This window comes from Rhinatrema bivittatum, chromosome 1 (assembly GCF_901001135.1).
Source record: "Rhinatrema bivittatum chromosome 1, aRhiBiv1.1, whole genome shotgun sequence".
Classification (NCBI taxonomy): Eukaryota; Metazoa; Chordata; class Amphibia; order Gymnophiona; family Rhinatrematidae; genus Rhinatrema; species Rhinatrema bivittatum.
In genome coordinates this window covers 559655512-559679320 of record NC_042615.1, presented here as the reverse complement: position 1 = coordinate 559679320, position 23809 = coordinate 559655512, and the positions used below count along the sequence as shown (strand labels likewise).

General features: G+C 42.6%; 1 protein-coding gene across 3 annotated transcripts in view; it reads left to right on the top strand.

Moving 5' to 3' along the window:
* Nucleotides 1-23809, top strand: part of LOC115099247 — a 503007-nt gene that overhangs the window by 69659 nt on the left and 409539 nt on the right. The window lies entirely within an intron of this gene.

Below are 23809 nucleotides of genomic sequence, written 5' to 3'. Positions count from 1 at the left end.
CATGCATCGATGATCACCCCGGTTCCCCCCCCCCCTTCTGCCCACATCTCACCCTTGTCCTGCTTGAGAGGCTTGGGGTGATAACGAGAACCGAGGTGGAGAAGAAAGCAGATGCGGGGAAGGAGGGAGCTCCCAGAAGATTCTTCTCCTGCCTCAAAGTAGTGCTTGTAAGGGATTTTCTTTTCTTTCTTGTAACGGTGTGGCTAAAGAAAGTGTGCAGAATGAAGGAAAAGAAAACGGTTTCGCACCCGTGTTGATGCTGTGCAATCACCGTCTGACCCCCATTCATGGCGTGCAATAGCTTGTGATACCTCAGGGAAAAGGCAAGCACTTCCTGCTTTAAGGCCGTACATCCCGCCCACTTCACTCCTCTTCTAGCAAGATACCCAAAAAGTCGCACAAGTGAAAAAAGTAGCCCAAAATCCCACAGCTGAAAAAATTTCCCACACATGCTCTGAAAAAATAGCTCAACTGGGTATGAAAACTGCCCATCTGGCAACACTGGGTGCAGGGCCTGTAGAGCTGGGGCTGTGGAGTTTGAAACATGGCTCACTCGTTGTGACTGCTGGAGTCTTCTACTAGGGGCTGCTGGGTAGAATATGCAGATAAGTCTTCAGCCCTCTTCTGCTGCAAGTGGTGCAGGGCCTCTGGAAGCTGGGGCTGTGGAATTCGAAGCCTGGATCGCTTGCTGTGACCTCTGTAGTCCTCTCCTGTGGGCTGCTGGGTAGAATATGTAGATGAGCCTTCCGGTCCTCTTTCTTTAAGAATTTTCAGAAGTCCCCCTCTCCAGTGGGGGGCAGAATCCAGACCTTCCTGGAGGAGTGGCATCAAATAACCAAGGGCCATTGGGTTCTCAAGATTGTGGAATCTGGATACCATTTGCATTTCTCCTGGCTATCATCTCTCCTTCGTTGTTCCAACCTCAGTCCAGATCCATCCCTCTTAACACAACTCTAGAAGTGATATCACTTCTTCAAAAATGAGCAATAAAGCCAGACCCTGTGTCTCAACATGGACAGAGATTCTACTCCCAGTATTTTTTCATCCTTCAAATATCGGGGGGATTGAGACCCATTCTAGATTTCAGAAGCCTAAACAGCATTTTCTCTGAGATAAATTCAAAATTAAGTCCCTCAATACGATTCTTCCCAACATCCAGAAAGGGGAATGAATGCACGCCCTTGATATGAAGGATGCATATGCTCACATACCCATCCATCCTACCCAATGATGCTAACTTTGCTTCAAGGTGGATTCTTCACATTATCAATAAAGAGTGCTTCCCATTGACCTGTTAGCAGATCCAAGAGTCTTCACCAGATGCCTGGCTGTATTAGTGGCATATCTGCGGCATCAAGGTGGACGATTGACTTGTCACAGCCAGCTCCCAAGAGCTTGTCACAGCCATGCACAAGAAAATTCAACTTCTGCAGAGATTGGGTTTTAGGGTGAATTTCAAGAAGTCAAATCTGGAACCAACCCCGAAAATAAAATTTATCGGGGTATGGATTGATTCACTGTAGGAAAGGGCTTTTCTACCATCAGAACATGTGAAGATTGTGATATCACTCTTTCACAACCTGCTGGCTTCGCAATGCTTGACAGCCAGAGTGATTCTAGTGGGCCGACTTAAAAAAAGATGGGGCATCCATTTTTATTGGAGTGGTTTACAGGCCTCCAAACCAAAAGGAAGAGCTGGACAGAGATCTGGTTGAAGACATCCACAGGATAGCAAAGAAAGGAGAAGTGGTGATCGTTGGAGACTTTAATATGCCAGATGTAGACTGGAGAATCCCATCTGCAGAATCTAATAATAGTAGAGAAATAGTAGATGCCCTGCAAGTAGCTTTGTTCAAACAAATGGTAATGGAACCCAAGAGAGAAGGAGCTATACTCGACTTAGTGCTCACTAATGGAGATAATGTCTCAGACGTCCAGGTGGGTGCCCACCTCAGCACCAGTGATCATCAAACGGTATGGTTTAATATCACAAAAAGGACACGGAAAAGAAGCACAAAAATCCAAGTTTTGATGTTCAGAAACACAGACTTTGATGAAATGGGGAAGTACCTGGAGGAAGAACTAAAAGGCTGGGAAAACGAGAGAGATGTGGATCAACAGTGGACCAACCTAAAAGGAGCAATTACCAAGGCAACTAATCTATATGTTAGAAAAGTAAAGAAAAGCAAAAGAAAAATGAAACCTATCTGGTTCTCAAAGGAGGTGGCTGACAAAATAAAGGCTAAAAGAACAGCGTTCAAGAAATATAAAAGATCCCAAAAGGAGGAACACAAAGAAGAATATCTGGTAGAACTGAGGGAGACGAAGAAATTAATCAAGATGGCAAAAAGTCAAGCGGAAGAGAGGATTGCCAAAGAGGTAAAGAGTGGTAACAAAACATTTTTCAGATACATCAGTGAAAAGAGAAAAGTTCAAAGTGGTATAGTGAAATTAAAAGGTGGAAAGGATCAATGTGTGGAGAGAGACGAAGAAATGGCAGAAATATTAAACGAATACTTCAGTTCTGTGTTCACTAAAGAGGACCCTGGAGAAGGACTGTCGCTAGTTAACAAGAAACTGGAGGGGAGTGGAGTAGATGTAACTCCATTTACAGTAGAGAATGTATGGGAAGAGCTGGGGAAACTGAAAGTGGACAAAGCCATGGGGCCTGATGAAGTTCATCCCAGAATACTGAGGGAGCTCAGAGATGTGCTGGCGGGTCCGCTGTGTGACCTGTTCAATAGATCCCTAGAAACGGGAGTGGTGCCGAATGATTGGAGGAGAGCGGTGGTGGTCCCGCTTCACAAGAGTGGGAACAGAGAAGAGGCTGGTAACTACAGACCGGTTAGCATCACTTCGGTGGTGGGAAAAGTAATGGAGTCACTGTTGAAAGAGAGAATAGTGAACTATCTACAGTCGGGAGAATTGCTGGACCAGAGGCAGCATGGATTCACCATTGGAAGATCCTGTCAGACAAATCTGATTGACTTTTTTGACTGGGTAACCAAGGAATTGGATCGAGGAAGAGCACTTGATGTCATCTACTTGGATTTCAGCAAAGCTTTTGACACTGTCCCGCACAGGAGACTGGTGAATAAAATGAGAAGCTTAGGAGTGAGTGCCGAGGTGGTGGCCTGGATTGCAAACTGGTTGACGGACAGAAGACAATGTGTGATGGTAAATGGAACTCTCTCTGAAGAGAGAGCGGTTTTAAGCGGTGTACCGCAGGGATCGGTGTTGGGACCGGTCCTTTTCAATATCTTTGTGAGCGACATTGCGGAAGGGATAGAAGGTAAGGTATGTCTTTTTGCGGATGACACTAAGATCTGCAACAGAGTGGACACGCCGGAAGGAGTGGAGAGAATGAGACGGGATTTAAGGAAGATGGAAGAGTGGTCGAAGATATGGCAGCTGACATTCAATGCCAAGAAGTGCAAAGTCATGCATATGGGGAGTGGAAATCCAAATGAACTGTATTCGATGGGGGGAGAAAGGCTGATGTGCACGGAGCAGGAGAGAGACCTTGGGGCGATGGTGTCTAATGATCTGAAGTCGGCTAAACAATGTGACAAGGCGATAGCTAAAGCCAGAAGAATGCTGGGCTGCATAGAGAGAGGAATATCGAGTAAGAAAAGGGAAGTGATTATCCCCTTGTACAGGTCCTTGGTGAGACCTCACCTGGAGTATTGTGTTCAGTTCTGGAGACCGTATCTCCGAAGAGACAGAGACAAGATGGAGGCGGTCCAGAGAAGGGTGACCAAAAAGGTGGAAGGTCTTCATCAAATGACTTTTGAGGAGAGATTGCAGAATCTAAATATGTACACCCTGGAGGAAAGGAGGAGCAGAGGTGATATGATACAGACTTTCAGATACTTGAAAGGTTTTAATGATCCAAAGACAACGACAAACCTTTTCCATAGGAAAAAAATCAGCAGAACCAGGGGTCACGATTTGAAGCTCCAGGGAGGAAGATTCAGAACCAATGTCAGGAAGTATTTCTTCACGGAGAGGGTGGTGGATGCCTGGAATGCCCTTCCGAAGGAAGTGGTGAAGACCAGAACTGTGAAGGACTTCAAAGGGGCATGGGATAAACACTGTGGATCCATAAAATCAAGAGGCCGTCAATAAAGAGTGGGTGGCTCGCCAGAATGACGGCTACTGCCTGGAGATAATACCCTTATTCAATAAACATACACATGGTTACTGTGACTCCAACATCGCTCTAAGCTACAACAGCAAGAGGAAATGTGGAAAAAAGGATTCGCACTCACAAAGTGGGGAGTAGCTGGCTTGTTACGGCGGTTACTACCCCAAACCAAATAAGCCTGATACTTCACTTTCAATGCATATCCAGCATAGCTCTCTGCTTCAACGGCAGGGGAGAAGAAAAACTGATACTTCACGCATATCCAGCATAGCTCTCTGCTTCAACGGCAGGGCAGAAGAAAAACTGATACTTCACGCATATCCAGCATAGCTCTCTGCTTCAACGGCAGGGGAGAAGAAAAAAGGATTCGCACTCACAAAGCGGGGAGTAGCTGGCTTGTTACGGTGGTTACTACCGCAAACCAAATAAGCCTGATACTTCACTTTCAATGCATATCCTGCTTCAACGGTAGGGGAGAAGAAAAACTGATACTACACGCATATCCAGCATAGCTCCCTGCTTCAACAGCAGGGGAGAAGAAAAACAACCAATAAGGGCTGAATAACACAGTCTGGGTAAAACAAATAAGCATGGGTGTAGCTTGCTTATTGCGGCGGTTACTTCCCCTACTACCCGTAACTAATCAAGCTTGATATTTCACTTGGTTGCAGCTCCATCACTGCTCTCTACATTAATGGTGGGGGTGGAAGGGAAATAGAACCAAAGAGCTAAGAGAAACAGATATGTATGAGAAAAAAAAATGTGTGAAGCTTGCTGGGCAGACTGGATGGGCCGTTTGGTCTTCTTCTGCCGTCATTTCTATGTTTCTATGTTTCTATGTTTATGTATTTATGTATTTATTTATTTAGTGCTTTTCTATACCGACATTCATGATACAGATCATATCATATCGGTTTACATGGAACATAGGGAAATAACATTAACATAACCAAGAAGAAGCGAAAGCTACAATAAAACAGGAGTACTCAAACTGGGAAGAAGAGGAGCCAATAGCGGAGGAAACTCTGAACTAAATAATATCAATACAACCAAAACAAAACTATATTTACAGTAGCGGTAAAGTGGTGTGATGACTGGAGGGCCTTGGAGTGTGCCTGTAGCTGGGGAGGTTCCAGATTAAGGGAAGGCTTGTTGGAATAGCCAAGTCTTCACTTTTTTTCTGAATGTTAATAGACAGGGTTCTTGTCTGAGGTCAGGGGGCATAGCATTCCAAATGGTTGGCGCCGCTGTCGAGAAGGCTCTCTCTTTGGTGGCTGAGTGTAGTGTGGATTTGGCTGGGGGGGGGTGGGGGGTGAAGCGATCCCCTGTAGGCTTCTCTGATGGGTCTTGGAGACGTGTGGAGAGTGAGTGGGTATTGGATATCGATAGGGGTTTGATTGTAAACGGATCTGTGAGTGATGGTGAGACATTTGTGTAAGATTCTGAAGCTTACAGGGAGCCAGTGCAGATTTTATAGGATAGGTGTGATGTGGTCTTTTCTGTTGGCGTTTGATAAGATTCTGGTGGCCGAGTTTTGCAGCATTTGAAGCGGTTTGGTGGAAGAGGCGGGAAGACCTAGTAAAATTGAATCGCAATAGTCTAATTTGGAAAAATGATTTATTTTATTTATTTATTTATTTTAAGTTTTTCTATACCGGCATTCACAATAAATATTGCATCATGTCGGTTTACAATTAACAAGTGGATAAGGAACAAGAGGCAACAAATAACATTGATCTTAGTAATAATAGAATAATGATAATAATAGTGGTAATAAAACATTAAACAAGAGGAGGCTAAGGAATGCAGTTACAATAAAACAGGGGAGTAATATAACTTGGATCGTAGAAAAGAAGCAGGGGTTTAATTGGAGAAAATCAATGCCAGTCATTGTGCTTAAAGCAATGATGAATAGCCCTTATGAGGTAGGGATATTAATTACCATTGTAAGGGCAAAGTCTGATTTATTGTAAGATAAGATTTATTGTAAGATAAGATGATGGACTGGAGTACCGATCTGAAGTTCTGGAAGTACAGAAGCGGTTTGAGTCTCTTTAGCACCTGAAGTTTGAAGAAGCAGTCCTTGGTTGTGTTGTTGATGAACCTCTTTAGATTTAGCTGGTTATCAATTATAACACTGAGATCTCTTGCTTGGCTGACCAGGGTGTTGGTATGGGTCAGGTGAAGGCTATCACTGTGGTTGGGAGAAATAAGGAGCAGTTCCGTCTTAGATGTGTTCAGAACTAGGTTTAGGTTCGTTAGGAGGTGGTTGATGTCTTGAAGACAGTTGTCCCAGAAGTTAAGTGTTTTTGAGAGGGATTTGGTTATCGGGATCAGGATTTGGACATCGTCTGCGTAGAGATAGTGTTTAAGTTTTAGATTCGTAAGCAGCTGACAGAGGGGGAGAAGGTATATATTGAAGAGTGTGGGTGACACAGAAGAGCCCTGAGGTACACCTCTTGTGGAGTTGATGCGAGGAGACTCTTTATTATTGATTTTTACTTTGTATCCTCTGTTACTGAGGAAAGAGTCGAACCATTTGAATGCTGTTCCTGTTATCCCGATGTCTGAAAGTCGTTTGAGGAGAATGGAGTGATTCACCGTGTCAAATGCAGCCGAGATGTCAAGAAGTACAAGAAGGAAGGAGTGCCCAGTGTCCAGCCCCATGAGGAGGTGATCTGTGAGGGAGATGAAGAGGGTCTCTGTGCTTAAAGATTTGCGGAATCCATATTGCATTGGGTGGAGAAAGTTTGGTCTTCCAGGTAGTCTGATAGTTGGTTATTGACTAGTTTTTCCATAATCTTAGCAACGAACGGCAGATTGGAGATGGGGCGGAAATTGATGGGTTCCTTAGGGGCTAGGTTTGGTTTCTTGAGCAGGGGTTTGAGGGTGGCGAGTTTCAGAACGTCAGGGAAAATTCCTTGGGATAGTGAACAGTTTATGATGTCCGCTAGATGTTTGGAAATGGCGTCTGGCACCGATAAGAGTAGTTTAGTTGGGATTTGATTGAGGGGATGGTATGAGGGTTTCATTTTCTTTATTAAGGATTCTATCTCTAGGGTGGATGTAGGTTCAAATGAATCCAATGTAGTTCTGGTGTTTGACGAGAGAGAGATGGAGATGGGAGTATAGGTAGGGTTGATGGGCAGGAGTGTTAGGTTGGATATTTTTGCTCTGGAAGAAAGTTGTGAGTTCATTTGCCTTTGATTGTGCTTGATCATCCAGGATGGGTGGGGTGATGGTTTTCGTGAGATCCGATACATAGGAGAATAGGGCCTTGGCGTCAAAAACGAGGTTGTGGATTCTGTGGGCATAAAAATCTTTTTTTTTGTTCGAAGAGTGGAGGTCCTGTAGGAGTGGAGGACTGATTTGTAGGCAGCTAGTGTGCTCAGGCATGGGGTCTTACGCCATTTGTTCTCTTTCTGTCTGAGGTTTTGTTTAAGTTTTCTGAGTTCATCGGAGAACCATGGTTGTTTCCTGTTAGACGTCTGATTGATTTTTCTGGTTGTAAGAGGGCATATTTTGTTTGCTACTGATTCTGTGATGCTGTGCCATGAGAACAGCGCTGAGTTGGGTGTTGAGACATCTAGGTTGAGTAGTTCCTTTGTTAGGTGCTCACTAAGGATATCAGGGGAGCAAGATCTCCTGTAGTGAAAAGTAGATTGAGTGGGGTGAGAGTTGCGATTTTCTTTTCTCGTGAGGGTGGTGGAAATCAATGAATGGTCCGACTGGGGACTGGGGTGCATTCGGGGGGGGGGGGGGGGGGGGGGTAGAATGTGATAAGCCAGAGTTTATGAAGATGAGGTCTAAAGTATGACCTGCTTTATGGGTGGGTTTGTTGATAATTTGAATGAAACCCATAGCCTTGAGGGAGGTGAGGAATGCTTTGCAGTTGGTAGAGAGAGGGATTGAATCAACGTGGAGGTTGAAGTCTCCTAAGATCATAGCGGGGGCATCTAGATTGATATATCTGGCTATTGTTTCTACAATGGGGGAGGCGTCGGTGTCTAGGAGACCTGGCGGAGCATAAATGAGAAGGATTTGAAGCTGGTCAGATTTGAACAGGCCTAATTCTAATTTAGATGTAGACTTGACTGGTTGTAGAGTTAGCCTAAGTTCTTTCTTGGCCGCTAGGAGCAGGGCGCCGCCTCTCTTTTTTTGTCTAAGTAGAGAGAAAAAGTCGTAAAGATATGTAGGTAGTTGGTTTATCAGGGCTATGTCTGTGGGTTTAAGCCAAGTTTCCGTTATAGCGCAGATGTCTGGCTTTGAGTCGAGGAGATAATCGTTTAGGATATGTGATTTCTTAGTGAGCGATTGAGCATTGAATAAGGTCAATGAGAATAATGTAATGTAAGGGAACCTTTGATAAAATGAGAAAAATTGTTAGAAAAAAACTGAAAGGAGCAGCTACAAAAGTAAAAAATGTCCAAGAGGCGTGGTCATTGTTAAAAAATACCATTCTAGAAGCACAGTCTAGATGTATTCCACACATTAAGAAAGGTGGAAAGAAGGCAAAACGATTACCGGCATGGTTAAAAGGGGAGGTGAAAGAAGCTATTTTAGCCAAAAGATCTTCATTCAAAAAGTGGAAGAAGGAACCAACAGAAGAAAATAGGATAAAGCATAAACATTGGCAAGTTAAATGTAAGACATTGATAAGACAGGCTAAGAGAGAATTTAAAAGAAGTTGGCTGTAGAGGCAAAAACTCACAGTAAAAACTTTTTAAAATATATCCGAAGCAGAAAGCCTGTGAGGGAGTCAGTTGGACACTTAGAGAAGATAAGGCCATCGCGGAAAGATTAAATTATTTCTTTGCTTCGGTGTTTACTGAAGAGGTTGTTGGGGAGGTACCCGTAATGGAGAAGGTTTTCATGGGTAATGATTCAGATGGACTGAATCAAATCACAGTGAACCTAGAAGATGTGGTAGGCCTGATTGACAAACTGAAGAGTAGTAAATCACCTGGACCGGATGGTATACACCCCAGAGTTCTGAAGGAACTAAAAAATGAAATTTCAGACCTATTAGTAAAAATTTGTAACCTACCATTAAAATCATCCATTGTACCTGAAGACTGGAGGATAGCAAATGTAACCCCAATATTTAAAAAGGGCTCCAGGCGCAATCCGGGAAACTACAGACCGGTTAGCCTGTCTTCAGTGCCTGGAAAATAGTGGAAAGTGTTCTAAACATCAAAATCACAGAACATATAGAAAGACATGGTTTAATGGAACAAAGTCAGCATGGCTTTACCCAAGGCAAGTCTTGCCTCACAAATCTGCTTTACTTTTTTGAAGGAGTTAATAAACATGTTGATAAAGGTGAACCGGTAGATGTAGTATACTTGGATTTTCAGAAGGCGTTTGACAAAGTTCCTCATGAGAGGCTTCTAGGAAAAGTAAAAAGTCATGGGATAGGTGGCGATGTTCTTTCGTGGATTGCAAACTGGCTAAAAGACGGGAAACAGAGAGTAGGATTAAATGGACAATTTTCTCAGTGGAAGGGAGTGGACAGTGGAGTGCCTCAGGGATCTGTATTGGAACCCTTACTTTTCAATATATTTATAAATGATCTGGAAAGAAATACGACGAGTGAGATAATCAAATTTGCAGATGACACAAAATTGTTCAGAGTAGTTAAATCACAAGCAGATTGTGATAAATTGCAGGAAGACCTTGTGAGACTGGAAAATTGGGCATCCAAATGGCAGATGAAATTTAATGTGGATAAGTGCAAGGTGATGCATATAGGGAAAAATAACCCATGCTATAATTACACAATGTTGGGTTCCATATTAGGTGCTACAACCCAAGAAAGAGATCTAGGCGTCATAGTGGATAACACATTGAAATCGGCGGTTCAGTGTGCTGCGGCAGTCAAAAAAGCAAACAGAATGCTGGGAATTATTAGAAAGGGAATGGTGAATAAACGGAAAATGTCATAATGCCTCTGTATCGCTCCATGGTGAGACCGCACCTTGAATACTGTGTACAATTCTGGTCGCCGCATCTCAAAAAAGATATAATTGCGATGGAGAAGGTACAGAGAAGGGCTACCAAAATGATAAGGGGAATGGAACAGCTCTCCTATGAGGAAAGACTAAAGAGGTTAGGACTTTTCAGCTTGGAGAAGAGACGGCTGAGGGGGAATATGATAGAGATGTTTAAAATCATGAGAGGTCTAGAACGGGTTGATGTGAATCGGTTATTTACTCTTTCGGATAATAGAAAGATTAGAGGCCCTCCATGAAGTTAGCATGTGGAATATTTAAAACTAATCGGAGAAAGTTCTTTTTTACTCAACACACAATTAAACTCTGGAATTTGTTGCCAGAGGATGTGGTTAGTGCAGTTAGTATAGCTGTGTTTAAAAAAGGATTGGATAAGTTCTTGGAGGAGAAGTCCATTACCTGCTATTAAGTACAGTTAGAGAATAGCCACTGCTATTAGCAACGGTAACATGGAATAGACTTATTTTTTGGGTACTTGCCAGGTTCTTATGGCCTGGATTGGCCACTGTTGGAAACAGGATGCTGGGCTTGATGGACCCTTGGTCTGACCCAGTATGGCATTTTCTTATGTTCTTAAGACCCAGAAGTTGAGTAAAGGGGGAGATCATGATTGGTATGAGAGATCTGGTAGCACGGGACCTGAGAAGCTTGGCTGACTTTTCTTTGGTAAGCGCGCTGTGTTGTAGGACATGGATTGGGTAGCCTTGTGTCATGTTTCTCTTGTGGTGAGGGGCTGGGTGAGCTTTGAGTGAGCGTCCCTTTGTTGAAGAGTTGGGGCGTGGCTGGAGTTCGAGTGAGAGTCCTGTAGAGAGTTGGGGCATGGGTGGAGTTCGAGTGAGAGTCCTGTAGAGCTGGGTGAAGGGTGTGAGTTTAGTGAGGTTCCGTCTGCTGAGTGAGGCGGTTGAGAATTGAGTGAGAGTCTGTTTGCTGTATGAGGAGGATGTGAGTTGGGTCAGAGTCCGTATGCTGCGTGAGGAGGTTGAGTGGGCCTCCTGGTCTTCAGGTCCTTATGTAGGCGAGTGGATGGGCGAGCAGATTACGGGATTTAAGCAAGCTTCACCCTCCTGGACTGAGCATGGAGCTCAGGGTGCGTTATGTTGAGTCGGGTTGGCGTCTGGTCAGATTGAGAGGAATTAGTCGGTGGGTTGGAGATGGGCGACGAGAGTGCACTGAGGGCAGGCCCCTTTATCACGCTCCTTCGGCGTGCGGCACCGCGGGGAGTAGCCTTGCTTTAAAGGGCTTCCTTAGCTTTTTTTTTCTTGTTTCCTGTCCCCCCTCCCAGGCGCTGACGTCAGCGTCAGCGCAGCTCTTACCGGGCTGGTCGGGGCAGGAGCTCAGGGAGGGGAGAGCCTCACGTAGTCGGCGAGGCTGGGCTGGAGGCAGGGTAGGGGCCTGCCGGCTAGATCGGGTCCCGGCTTGCAGGTGGGTCCGGCACAAGAGGACCCACCTGCAAGTTGTCTTGGGTTATATGGCAGCAGCCATTTATTTATTTATTTGATTTATGTTCCGCTTTTATATGTAGTTCATTAGTCCCTATAATCCATATCCATCACCTGAAGTGGGGTCTGTGATGTCAATGGGACCAACTGATTCAAACACTGAAAACCAGAATACAACTCTCCAGAAAAATGAAATGGGAATTACATTGGTGGGTGAACTGCTGGATGGTTCAATTTGGAGCTCTGCTTTGCATGTTCCCCTATCAGCTACCGATGGAAGCCTCCATAAAGGAATGGGGCACCCACACCAGAACTTTTCAAACTCAAGGGACTTGATCCCTCAAAGAAAGTCACTTTCAAATCAATCTGCTGCAACTAAGAGCAATCAGATATGCGCTGTCGACTTTCACGCATCTTTTCCAAGGAAAGAACATTTTAATCCAAATAGACAATCAGGTTGCCATGTTTTATGTTAACAAACAGGGAAACACAGTGTCATGGACTCTCTGTTAGGAAGCATTAAAGATCTGGCAATGGCCAAGCAGGAATCAAGCTTTCCTACAAGCCACTTATCTTGCAGGAATCTTCAACATGCTAGCAGATCATCTCAACAGAGTTTTCCACCCCCACAAGTGGTCCGTACAGTAATCTATAGCTGACACTCTATTCAACTTTTGGGGTCTACCAGTGGTCAACCTATTCGCATTGGAACAGAATAGGAAGCTGAAAAAATTCTGCTCCATTCAGTCCAGCAAACTCAAGTTAGGTCAGGACTCTTTCCTGCTCAACTGGAACATGGGTCTCATGTACGCTTTTCTACTGATACTGCTGATTGCCAGAGCAGTACAGAAAGTGCTATAGAATTGAGCTCGGCTAACCTTCATAGCTCCAGCATGGCCTAGACAGATGTGGTTTGTATATCTTATACAACTTTCCAGCAGTCCACTGATTCATTTGGGGATGGAAGGAACTCTATTCCATCCAAACATTCCATTCCTAAACCTGATGGATTGGATGTTGAACCCTCAGTAATATCTGATCTATCTTTGCCCAGAGAGATTGAAGACATTTGTTTATTTATAATTGTTTATATACCGACATCATAGTTTCAGCCAGGAAACCATCAACTAGGAAAGCCTATGGCTTTAAATAGAAAATATTTTTCTTATGGTATCGGCAAAAATTCCTTGGATCCATTTTACTTCAGCCCAAGAAATTACTAACCTTACTCTTCTTTTCCAAAAAAGGCCTCACTACATCTTTTATAAGGGTACATCTCAACATAATAGAAGTTTACCATGATGTAGTTGATAATAAACTTATCTCGACTCATTTGTTGGTATTGAGATTTATGAAAACCTTATGGCAGGTTAAACCTCTGGTGCAAAAACCTCTGGTACCATAAGACCTGAATGTTGTCCTCTCTCAATTAATGAAGCCACCCTTTGAACCATTAGAATCAGTTTCTCTTAAATTCTTGACACTGAAAATAGTTTTCCTTGTGGCAGTAACATCAGCTAGAAGAGTCAGTGAATTTTAGGCACTGGTTCACTATCACCATATATGCAGCTCTTCCATAATAGGGTGGTACTCCACACTCACCTAAAATTTCTCACAAAAGTTGTTTCAATTTTCCATATCAATCCATCCTATTGGCTACCTTCTTTCTGAAACCACATGCGCACGAAGGGGAGAAAATCCTTCATACTTTGGATTGCAAGAGCCTATTACAAGAAAATAACTCAGCTGTATCACCAAGTTTCACAGCTCTTCATATCTTACAATCCTATCAGGCTTCTCAAAGCAGTCACCAAATGTATTTTGTCTAATTGGTTAGCAGATTGCATTCTGCACTTTCTATACAGTTGCAGGCCTAAAAATTACAAACTCTGTCAAAGCTCATCAAGTTAGAGCCTCTTCTGTTGCTTATCTGCAAGAGGTAACTCTTGAAGACATCTGCAAAGCTACAGCTTGGTCATCAGTTCACATCTTTACATCTCATTACTGTCTGGTCCATCTCTGAAGGACTGATAGTAAATTTAGACAAGCAGTTTTACATAGTTTGTTTTCTCAGACCTCACGGGGAGGTCTGGGTTGCTTATTCAGTAAATGCTCTGTGGCATCCCTCATCTTGGGAGTCCCCACATGTCATGGCTAAATCAGCCTGCTTATTGATGGAAAAAATAAGTTTGCTTACCATAAACAGTGTTTTCCGTAGAAAGCAGGATGAATTAATGATATGAACATAAGACTTGCCATAATGGGTCAGACCAAAAGGTCCATCAAGTCCAGTATCCTGTTTCCAAAAGTAGCCAGTTCAGGACACAAGTACCTGGCAGGATCCCAAAAGGTCAATAGATTCCATGCTGCTTATCCCAGGGATAAGAAGTGGAGATCCCCAAATCTACCTTAATAATGGTTTATGGACTTTTCTTCAGGAACTTGTCCAAACCTTTTTTAAACCCAGCTACACTAACCGCTTTCATGGCATCCTCCAGCAATGAATTCCAAAGTTTAATTATATATTGAGTAAAAAAATATTTTCTCCTATTTGTCTTAAAATGTACCTATTAGTAAAAATTTGTAACTTATCATTAAAATCATCCATTGTACCTGAAGACTGGAGGATAGCAAATGTAACCCCAATATTTAAAAAGGGCTCCAGGGGCGATCCGGGAAACTACAGACCGGTTAGCCTGACTTCAGTGCCAGGAAAAATAGTGGAAAGTGTTCTAAACATCAAAATCACAGAACATATAGAAAGACATGGTTTAATGGAACAAAGTCAGCATGGCTTTACCCAGGGCAAGTCTTGCCTCACAAATCTGCTTCACTTTTTTGAAGGAGTTAATAAACATGTGGATAAAGGTGAACCAGTAGATATAGTATACTTGGATTTTCAGAAGGCGTTTGACAAAGTTCCTCATGAGAGGCTTCTAGGAAAAGTAAAAAGTCATGGGATAGGTGGCGATGTCCTTTCGTGGATTGCAAACTGGCTAAAAGACAGGAAACAGAGAGTAGGATTGAATAGGCAATTTTCTCAGTGGAAGGGAGTGGACAGTGGAGTGCCTCAGGGATCTGTATTGGGACCCTTACTTTTCAATATATTTATAAATGATCTGGAAAGAAATACGACGAGTGAGATAATCAAATTTGCAGATGACACAAAATTGTTCAGAGTAGTTAAATCACAAGCAGATTGTGATAAATTGCAGGAAGACATTGTGAGACTGGAAAATTGGGCATCCAAATGGCAGATGAAATTTAATGTGGATAAGTGCAAGGTGATGCATATAGGGAAAAATAACCCATGCTATAATTACACAATGTTGGGTTCCATATTAGGTGCTACAACCCAAGAAAGAGATCTAGGTGTCATAGTGGATAACACATTGAAACCGTCGGTGCAGTGTGCTGCGGCAGTCAAAAAAGCAAACAGAATGTTGGGAATTATTAGAAAAGGAATGATGAATAAAACGGAAAATGTCATAATGCCTCTGTATCGCTCCATGGTGAGACCGCACCTTGAATACTGTGTACAATTCTGGTCGCTGCATACTCTTAATCTGCCATTCCAGTTCCCCTTCCCCCCCTCACCCCCTCCCACCCTTACTCACTTCCAGTCTCTCTCCCCCCACTCCACCCCCCCCACCCCCGCCTCCCCCCCTCCTCCCTTCCCTCCCTGTCCCAGCCCCCCCACCTCTCCCTCACCATGTATATTGAATGTATATAACAGAATGCATATAGATTGTACATAACTCCTGCCTTTTGTAAATTAACCCCCCTTTCCCTCACCTTTCCCAGCCTATTTAATTTCAAGTTACTGCCCTGCCCCTTCCCTTCCCTCCCCCCAGTTATAATATCAGTTTCAATGTAAAGCCCTGTTGGCTGAATTTGCTGTTATCTGGAAACCCATGTGATGTCTCGTGCGAATGTCGGTATAGAAAAATGTTAAATAAAATAAAATAAATAAAAAAATAATTGCGATGGAGAAGGTACAGAGAAGGGCTACCAAAATGATAAGGGGAATGGAACAACTCCCCTATGAGGAAAGACTAAAGAGGTTAGGACTTTTCAGCTTGGAGAAGAGACGACTGAGGGGGGATATGATAGAGGTGTTTAAAATCATGAGAGGTCTAGAATGGGTAGATGTGAATCGGTTATTTACTCTTTCGGATAGTAGAAAGACTAGGGGGCACTCCATGAAGTTAGCATGGGGCACATTTAAAACTAATCGGAGAAAGTTCTTTTTTACTCAACGCACAATTAAACTCTGGAATTTGTTGCCAGAGAATGTGGTTCGTGTAGTTAGTATAGCTATGTTTAAAAAAGGATTGGATAAGTTCTTGGAGGAGAAGTCCATTACCTGCTATTAAGTTCACTTAGAGAACAGCCACTGCCATTAGCAATGGTTACATGGAATGGACTTAGTTTTTGGGTACTTGCCAGGTTCTTATGGCCTGGATTGGCCACTGTTGGAAACAGGATGCTGGGCTTGATGGACCCTTGGCCTGACCCAGTATGGCATTTTCTTATGTTCTTATGTTCTTAGTGACTTCATTGAATGTCCCTTAGTTCTACTCCACTCATTATTTTATAGATCTCTATTATATATTCCCTCAGCCATCTCCTCTTCAAGCTGAAGAGCCTTAACCTCTTTAGCCTTTCCTTTCGTTCCATCCCCTTAATCATTTTGGTCACCCTTCTCTGTACCTTTCCTAATTCCACTATATGTTTTTTGAGATGCGGTGACCAAACCAGCACACAACACTTAAGGCGCAATTACACTAGGGAGCGATACTGAAGCATTCTAATATTCTCTGTTTTATTATCCATTCCTTTTCTAATAATTCCTAGTATTCTATTTGCTTTCTTGGCTGCCACCATACAGTGAGCAGAGGATTTCAGCATATTATGCACAATGATGCTTAGATTCTTTTCCTGGATGGTGACTTCCAATTTGGAACCTTGAATTCTCTTGCTGTAATTTAGCTTGCTCTTCCCTACGTGCATTACTTTGCATTTGTTCACATTAAATGCCATCTGCCATTTGGTTGCCCAGTCTCCCAGTCTTGCAAGGTCCTCTTGAAATTTCTCACAATCCTCTTGTGATTTAACAACTTTGAATAATTTTGTAACATCAGAAAATCTGATCATCTCACTTGTTGTTCCCATCTTAGCTCACTTATATATTAAAAAGTAGCAGTCCTAGTACAGATTCCCGGGGCACTCCACTTTTCACGTTTCTTCATTGAGAAAACTGAAAATTCATCTCTACTTTTTGTTTTATATGTTTTAACCAGCTTTCAGTCCACAATAGAACATTTCCTCCTATCCCATGACTTTTTACTTTCCTTAAGAATCTCTTATGAGGTACCTGGGAAACCTACACCGGGTTCCCTCTGCTGAGGGTCCCGGGACTGTTACCTCTGGATCACCTCACTACTGTCACCTCTGGTGGTACACATCAAGCTGTATAATAAAAGAGCTAAAATCTGTGTTTGTGCGTCCCGAGTCTAGCCCAATACTGTGGCTCCCCACGGGGCCCCTCCCCATGGGTGTGGCCATCTGCCACAGTACCCAAGAATCCACCCAAACACTGCTAAACCATAACACTTCAGGTACCTTAGCTGATTTTAATGATACTTTGCAGATTACAAACAGTAGGTCTGCAATTTCATTTTTGGTTCTTTCAGCACTCTGGGATGTATACGATCAGATCCAGATGATTTGCTACTCTTTAGTTTGTCAATTTGCCCTAATACATCTTCTGGGTTCACTGAGATTTGTGTCATTTCCTCTGAATGAGGAAATGAAACAAATATTACTTCTGGCATGGCTATCTGCCTTATACTTTCCTCAGGAAAGACTGAAGCAAAGAATTAATTTATTCTCTTCCAATGGCCATGTTCTCCCTTAGTGCCCTTTTACCTCTCAATCATCTAATGATCCAGTTAACTCCCTCACAGGCTTTTTGCTTCAAATGTACCTGAAAAACTTTGTATTTTGCATTTTTGTTTCCACAGGAAACTTCTTTTCAAATTCTGTCTTTGCCTTCTTCATCAATGCTTTGCATCTATCTTGCCAGAGCTTATGCTTTTTCCTGTTTTCTTCATTCAGATCCATTTTTTTGCAAATTTTGTTTTTGGCTAGAATAGTCTCTGTTACCTCTCCTTTACCATGCAGACAGCTGTTTGGCCTTCTTTCCACCTTTTTTAATGCATGGAATACTTCTGATCTGGGCTTCCAAGATGGTATTTTTAAACAACATCGTCCTGATGTAAACTCGAACTTTGCAGTCGCTCCTTTCAGTTTTTTCCTAACCATTTTTCTCATTTTATTATAATCTCCCTTTTGAAAGTGAAATGCTATTGAAGTAGATTTCCTTAGTCTCCTCCCTCCAGTTATCAAGTCAAATTTGATCAGGTTATGATTACTGTTGCCAAGTGGCCCTAACACCTTTACCTTGTTCACCAAATCAAGTGTTCTACTAAGGATTAGGTCTAAAATAGCTTTCTCCCCTTATCTTCATTCTCTGAGGTTCCCTTTTCTTTTGAAAGAAAAGAGAGAGGAGGCCTTGGGCACCTTGATGTAAACATTCAGTTTTTTTTTTAAATTAAGGTAGAACCTACCCAATGCCTAATGAGTAATTCTGACCTATTTACTATGCAAAACTGAAAACTGATTTTCATTGGATGCTATACTATCTGTTTTAGGAATTTAAAAGTCTTTATTTTATATAGTTTTTAAAAAGAGAAAATTGATATGACCCGCTCCAGACATTTATGCTTAGGTAAGCAATCTATAATGGAAAAGGAAAGATGCCATGCCTGCATCACTGGTATGCAAATTGAGCTCCGTCTCCTTTTGTCAGCTCTTCCCTTCCCTCTCTCTGTATTGAACCTGAGCACTGCCCTTCTCTCTCTCTTTCTCTACCTACTCTCCAGCTCTGTCCCTCTCTCTCTTTCTCTGAATTGTCAAATCCATGCTCAATCAGGGCTGCTGGCATCTGCGATTGAGCAGCTGTGGCAAGGGCTAGCCATGTTAAATACCTTTCTGCTTCCCTGAACAGTTGACTGCCTGGCTGGAATTAGTTATGATATCAATTGAGGAGAAAATATATTCCATTTATAGCTAAAATATTGTTATTTTTGTAACAAAAATGTAGGGAATATACCTCCTTGACCCCATCTGTGTAGAATGTATGTGTTTAGATTGTATTATTTTATGAATGTTTTATTTTACATGCCAAACTGATCTCTGGAGGCAGCGGAATATAAGTATTTTTAAATAAATAAATAAATTAAATCATGTTGGATGGGCTAAAATAGCAAAAGTAAGGTCATCTATCACATGTGCCTTTTCTGTCCAACGAGAGACTAGTGGTGTCTCTAATTTCTTTCTCCTAATACAGCTAAGATGTTCTTGAATACATATTTTAATCATCTATGTGGTTTTATCAATGTAAATCAGACCACAAGGGTACGAAACTGCATAAATGACTCCCACTGAAACACAAGTGGTAAATGAGCCAATTTAAAAGGATGCTGATTCGGAACAATTAGAGTATCATCATTAGAAGATCTCAGGGAAACATTGCATTGCCAACATGCAAAGTGACCCTTCTGTAAATTGTCTACATCTTGAGTATTGTGATGGCTAAATGTAGAGTGCAAATCCAACAGATATCAAGGGGATTGACCCTCTCATGTAATGTGGTTGCTCGACATCTCATTATGTCATTTTTATGTTATATATGTGTTTTTATTATGAATGTTTTATTTCTTTTGTACGTCGCTTGTGTTAAGCGATACATTAATTTTAATAAATGAAAATGAAATGAAAGACATAAATAATAAAACCAAAAGCAGTCCTAAAGACTCAAAAAAATAAATTAACAAGATGTTAGCAAGCCAGTCGGTGTGTCTGATAACTTGAAAAACAGATCACCCAGTTAATTCAGTCATTCACCTTGTTGAAATTATATTTTAGTTAGTTTTTAAATGCATCTAAAAATGTCCCAGAACAGTCAATGAATCAGGTTTTTTGTTGTGGTCGTGGACCCTTGGACCGGTTGGGACAATGGAAGGTATGCTATGGAAGACCACAGCAAGCGTCCCAGCCGGGAGGCGGCTCGGAGAGTCTCAGAAGAGGCTTCACCACTGGAAGTCCAAGGTCCCCCCAGGAGGAGCCCGTAGGGACCCGGACCTCTTGGACTTAGGTGGAGTCCTATGCGACCAAGGACCCAGGCAGCGGCTGAAGAGATGGAGGAGGGCTGGACCCAGGTAGCTGAAGAGTCTTCACCCTCGGAAGCCCGCGGCTCCCCCGGGAGGAGCCCTTGAGAGCCCGAGCCGCTGGGACTTAGGAGAATCCTTCTGGGCCAGCAAGTACGGGAAACCTGAGGTGAGGAAGAAGCCGAAGTCGGAGTCCAGGAGCAAAGCCAGGTCAGAAGCCAGGAGTCAGAGAACCAAGCCAAAGCCAGAGACGAAGCAGAAGACGGAGTCGTGTAAAGAGCCGGGTTGGAAGCCAGAAGTCAGACGTTGATACCAAAGCCAAGGGATGGAAGCAGAAGGGAAGTCAGGAAGCAAGCCGGGTCGGAGACAGAAGTAATCCAAAGTATTCGCAGCAACTAGCAAGTCAGGAAACCTGAGGAACCTCGTTGCAAGGCAAAGGCTGATGAAGCTGCAGGGTTTAAATACCCACAATAAACAATACAGTCTAGCTCAAATGAAAGGGATTGTATGTGGTCAAACTGGGGAAACCTCATATAGTGCCAAAATCAGGCTAGAAACTGCCTATATTGGCTACTTATTTTGAATCTCTAACTCCAACGATGTGGTTGTTAGAATACTTGTATAATCATCGGTGACACCAGAAAGACAGAATGCCAAGTAAATTGCTTCCCTTGGCTATCTTGACAATTCAGTGTGAGTCCACTATTGTGGGAGCTGATGATGGTATACTAGAAACAAGCAGAATGTTATACCAATCACAACTCACTGTTATGACGCCAAGTTGCTGTATATGAAACTTCATGCGGTAAGTGTCATAGTCCCGACACTGCAATGTTTCGAATTATATATCTTCCTCAGGGAATCACTCTGAAGCATGGAATATACTTAAGTATCTCGGCTGTAATAACACACTCGATACATAATGGGCAAATATGCTCCTTCTTTCGAGTGCTGTACGTGCGCTGATGGCGAAAGGCTGGCTTTCTACGGTCAGAGTGCTGCTTCTTTTTTGCGCGATTGTGATCTGTATTATTTACGATCTGCTCCTTGCGCTAAGCGCAAGGAGCAACTTGGCGTCATAACAGTGAGTTGTGATTGGTATAACATTCTGCTTGTTTCTAGTATACCATCATCAGCTCCCACAATAGTTTATTTATTTATTTATTTTTGGTTTTTTATATACCGATCTTCTTACATTGTATGCAAATCAAATCGGTTTACAGAGAACAATTAAAACTTGCTTGGTAGCATTACAGATAACGAAGAACTTTTAAGTAACAAATAAATATAAGAGAAAACATATAAGAATAATAAGTAACATGGTATTAGAATAATATTCCTTTTATACAGATGCCTTGCAAGATGCTGGTGAAAAAACCTTATAATAATTAACTTACATATGGATGTATCGAATGAAATTGTGCTTGGATGCAGGGAGGATAAGCAAAGGGAGGACACGGGGGTGGAGGGAGGAGAGGGATAAACAAGGGGTCTAGAAGATGGTGGGTTTAATGGGGAGGGAGGGGGGTGGAGTTTAAAGTGAAGGGAAGATTAAAGCTTTAAGGGGGGTGGAGTTATACAATTAGAGCGAAACAGAACATAATTGCAAGTTGAAAGTAGCTTGTGAGTAATCAGGGAAATGCTTGGCTGAAAAGCCAAGTTTTCAGTTTTTTCTTGAATGACAGGTGGCAGGGGTGTTGTCTGAGGTCTGGTGGAAGCGAGTTCCAAAGAGAAGGACTTGCGCTGGAAAAAGCCCTATTCCTTAGCAGAGTTTTGGCTTGGGGGATGACCAGGGTGCCTTGGTAGGCTTTTCTGATTGGTCTTGTTGATTTAATGGTATGTAGCTGATGGGTAAGATCGATTGGAGCTAAATTGTTTAAGGATTTGTGTATGAGAGTCAGGACTTTGTAGAGGATTCTGTATTTAATCGGAAGCCAGTGGAGATTGTAGAGGATGGGCGAGATGTGGTCTCTCTTATTAGAGTTGGTCAAGACCCTAGCTGCAGAGTTCTGTAACATCTGAAGAGGCTTAATGGTGGTAGCTGATAGACCGAGTAGCAACGCGTTACAGTAGTCAATTTTTGTAAGAATGATTGATTGCAGGATGAGGCGGAAATCGTGTGCGTGTAGTAAGGGTTTTAGTTTTTTCAGAACTTGTAATTTGAAAAAGCATTCTTTAGTTGTGTTATTTACAAATCTTTTGAGGTTCAGCTGATTGTCCAGAAGCACGCCTAAGTCTCTTACGTGGGATGTATTTTTGAGGTTGTCTAGAATGGTTGTAAGTAGATTGGGAGTAGAGATGATGTCTTTTTGTGGTTGATCAATTATAATGGAGGAGATCTCTCTGGGGATGAAGTTGTCATCCTGGGAGATGATGAGGTATTCTGTTTTGTCCTTGTTGATGACTAAATTGAGTTTGGTGAGGAGCGAGCTAATTTCTTGAAAGCAATATTCCCAGAAGATTAAAGATTTTTGAAGTGACTTCCTAATAGGGATGAGGATTTGTACGTCATCCGCGTAAACAAGATGTTTGATTTTCAGCTTAGATAGGAGGAAGCAGAGAGGTAGAAGATAAATGTTGAAGAGGGTTGGGGAGAGTGATGAACCTTGCGGGACTCCCAAGTTTGAGCTGATTGCCTGTGATTCTTTGTTGTTGATTTTGACCTTGAATGATCTGTTGTTGAGAAATGAACGGAACCAGTCTAGGGCAGTGCCTGAAATACCAATGTCAGCTAGTCGGTCGAGGAGGATTGCGTGGTTGACCGTATCGAAGGCCGCAGAAAGGTCGAGGAGAATGAGGAGTGGACTCACACTGAATTGTCAAGATAGCCAAGGGAAGCAATTTACTTGGCATCCTGTCTTTCTGGGGTCACCGATGATTATACAAGTATTCTAACGACCACATCGTTGGAGTTAGAGATTCAAAATAAGTAGCCAATATAGGCAGTTTCTAGCCTGATTTTGGCACTATATGAGGTTTCCCCAGTTTGACCACATACAATCCCTTTCGTTTGAGCTAGACTGTATTGTTTATTGTTGATATCTCAAGTGTCTAGCACTTACTGGACCTCTTTTTTTGGGTTTAAATACCCTGCAGTGTGTGACGTCACCCGGAGGCCCTCCTATGATTTTCCCGCGCTGGCCCCTTTAAGGGTCGAGCCCCCGCGCGTCGGGTCGGCAGCGTTCTCCCTGCTCGAGGGAGAGCCATGGCAGGTGAAGGATTAGGCCTACGTGGCCTAGGAGCGTTCCATACGGGCCGGGCCGGCCCGGAAGTAGGAGAAGGGACCGGAGCATGGCCCGGTCCCTTAATATTTTTATTAAAAAAGTGCAACATGGCTGGTGTTTTGTAGCCACTGCTTCCTCAGGGGCCAAAAATATCAATGTCATGACAAATTAGACTGTTGCCTAAAATGTAAATAAAAGCCAAAAATTTAACAACATCTTCATAGATATAATAAAGCATATAAAAGTTTGTATTTATCTGCAGCTACACTACCGTTCATGCTTTGGACGAAAGGTCTCAGTTGTTTAGAAATGGAGAACCAGAGGGATGAGACAGTGTCTCTTAAATGTCAAGCTGTGCAACAGCAGACATGACGTCATAGGCGCCGCAGCTGTAAAAACAAAAGAGATACTGATGTAAAAAGCATAAGGCAACAAAATGCCAATAAAGACCCTTATATTGAGTTCAAAATTAAGGTCATCAGTGGCCATTATCTGAAGTTTATAAATCTAACGTTGCTCTAAATGTAATAGATTTGAGATTCAAAAAGCTGATCAATCAAGCAATAGCATAAGTCATCAAAGGAATGATTTTTCTCAACACAATGGGTCACTTAAGGTGCAATTCCAATTCCCAAAAATCTCTGACCCAAAAATGAAATCAGCTCTTGCTTCTCCCAGAGCCAACTCAAAATGACCATGCTCTCTATACTTCTAGCTCCACCCTATGCCCTAGGGATAACCATTCACAGTCACC